This window comes from Ipomoea triloba, chromosome 6 (assembly GCF_003576645.1).
Source record: "Ipomoea triloba cultivar NCNSP0323 chromosome 6, ASM357664v1".
NCBI lineage: Eukaryota > Viridiplantae > Streptophyta > Magnoliopsida > Solanales > Convolvulaceae > Ipomoea > Ipomoea triloba.
The window spans coordinates 23231173-23233786 of record NC_044921.1 but is presented as its reverse complement, the minus strand read 5'-3'; the positions used below and the strand labels follow the sequence as shown (position 1 = coordinate 23233786).

The window sequence follows — 2614 nt, the reverse complement described above, 5'->3', positions numbered from 1 at the left end:
TACTTACGTATCACTTAACTACTGAATAAAAAAAGTTTTCTTGTTTGATAATAAAATATTTTGTGGTCTCTATATCAATAAAGGTAAAATATCTTATAATGATACCTTGCCTCATTTTAGGGGGAGGAATATTATTACAACAAAATCCCAGAAAATGTCATCATAAAAATAACTTCAAATATCATTTTTTTAATAAATCCAAAATGAAGCTTGAAGTAATATTACAAAATAAGTTACAATTTTTACCAACAAAATTTAACAATTAAATTTGCTCATCATGAAAGAGAACCATAATCTAATCTTCTTAATAAAATAAAACCACATTGCTTCGTTATTACTCAACAAAGACCCATATTTTCTATTAATAGATTATAACATCAGCAATGTTCTAAAACAAATATACTTTATAAATCTATATTTTACACCAAGTTGTTTATTACTTTTAAGTATTTAATTTAATTTAATTTATACACCATTTACTCGGTATGAATTGACTAAACTGCATTAGAAAGATCATATGCAACAAATTCAACTGAGAGAGTGTTAGCAATAATTGAAACAAATAAATTACACAATACACCGTCAAGGGTTCATGGAGGATTCTCAAGCCAAACATAAAGCCACTACTCTTCACGGCCCCTATCCTAAAAACTGGTGAATGAAGTAAATATATGACTCAACTTACCGATATGCTCCCAAATACCTAACACTATTGTCCACGACAAAGCTAAATATATTCTTTCATTTTTTAGTAATTCGTAAGATTTAAACCCTGCTCAATGGATAGAAAATTTTATATATACACAAAAATAAAGCAGATCTCAAACACAACATGCATAAATGGGATCTAATCACTTGAGACTTCACACATAGTGGATGGTTTGATTAGTGTCTCTGAGATATGGTGGTGATCACAGATGGATACATTTATTTTATTTTATTGTTTTTTAACAACAATTTTTAAGGAAAAAAAAAATCATAGTACATGTCTCCGTAGGTAAAAGGAGTGGACAAAGAGCCCCAAGTATGAGCTGGACTGGGTGGACTATTAGTGGCGGTGGTCCATGTTATCGCCTCCAGCTCACCTTCCTTCTGCCACAAGCGTGCGCTACTACTTTCTCGTAAATATCTCCTTTCCCATGCCCATTTCCGTCTTTTCACTCTCCCACCTTTTTAATTTTTATTTTGTATAATTCCCCAATTTCCACCGTATATTATAAAAAAATAAAAATAAAAATACGTGTGGAAATACGAGTAATAAAATTTACAGAATTTATAAAAGGTGAAGTTTTTGGAGCTTTCCAACGTCTTCCCTTTTTAAGTGACACCAAACGCCGAATATTTATTTTTATTTTTATTTTATTTTTAATTTTAACCTCTCCCCACTGCACTATCGCCATCGCTCCACCACCGCTCCTCCGCCGTCCTCCGCCGCAGTTTCTCTCTCTAAAACCTCCGAATAAAGGAGCACCGTGTTAACCTCTCTCCTTGTCTCTCTAGAGCTGAATTGATAAGCTAGAACTAATAAATAGATCTAAAATAGAAGTCACGCTTCTCTGTTTTTCTGTGTGAACTGACTGTATCTATCTAGCTGGGGAGCTGAGCTGCATTGCATTGTGAGTGGTGAGTTTTTGATTTCTTAGAGATTTGTTATGTTTGGTTGCATTTTTTTGGGGGCTCCGTAACTTCTGCTGGTTTGATGGCGCCAGTGGGAGTGAATATGGCTTCCGTTGGCGTTTTTCTGTGTTTGGTTTATTTGTTATGTTTCCGTTTGCATTTGGATCTCTTTCTGGTATTTTCCTTCTCCGGCTCGCAAGGCATGCCGTTTCTCTTACTCTACCTTCTTATGTCGGTGCTTCTTATGCTCTATTGCTCTTCACTTTGGTTACGGATTTCAGTGGTTTTTTCACTTTTTGTTTCGTTTCAGCTTAGGTTCTCTAAATTTTTAGCTCCGTTGCTATCTTCCTTGCTTGCTCGGTTTAAAATTGTATGCAGTAAATATTTTTCCGCCTTTGACTCTGCTTTCCGATTAAAAAATAAAAAATAAAAATCAGTGTGGTAGGTAATTTGCATTGGTGAAATTGTATCTTTGGATTTTGTTTTGGTTTTGGTTTTGGTTTTTGGGGTTTCTAGTCTGCATTATTTTTCCGGAGCTTGTTCTATGACGGTTATTGTGATTGCTTTTTAGATTCTCGTTCTGGATTTTGGTTATTGAGATTGAAAAATAAATGAATAAAATCTTGGCGTAGATCGTGCTGATGAATGTTGGTGGTCTATATTCCTTGGAATGGAAATAAAATTTTTAGGGAGTACTTTCTTTTAAGTTTTAGGATGTGATATTCGTGGTGAATTTTTAATGTGTGTGGTGATCGGTCATTTTCTTTATCTACCATTTCAGTATTTTAAATGGCTTAAGTATAACTTTTTCTTATGATTGCCTTGTTTTTCCAATATTTAATCTCTAATTGTTTGATAGAAATATTGTGTACGGCCCCTTCGATCATTAAATCCACTTTGCCCTGTAACAAGCATTTTGCTGAAATTTCTGAGAACTACGTGTTTTTCTGATTTCCCAAGGTCTTTACATTTTGTTTTTTTTTTTTTTTTTTTTTTT

At 33.5% G+C, this 2614-nt stretch overlaps 1 protein-coding gene across 2 annotated transcripts in view; it reads left to right on the top strand.

The window, feature by feature from the left end:
* Positions 1-1310: 1310 nt before the first annotated feature.
* LOC116022056 (filament-like plant protein 4) overlaps positions 1311-2614 on the top strand; it is an 8058-nt gene continuing 6754 nt past the window's right edge. Inside the window, exon 1 of one of the 2 annotated variants that reach the window (XM_031262609.1) lies at positions 1311-1616. The gene's annotated coding sequence lies outside the window, so the exon portion shown is untranslated. Of the gene's footprint in view, positions 1624-2614 lie in introns of both variants that reach the window. The other variant, XM_031262608.1, reaches the window with a different exon arrangement.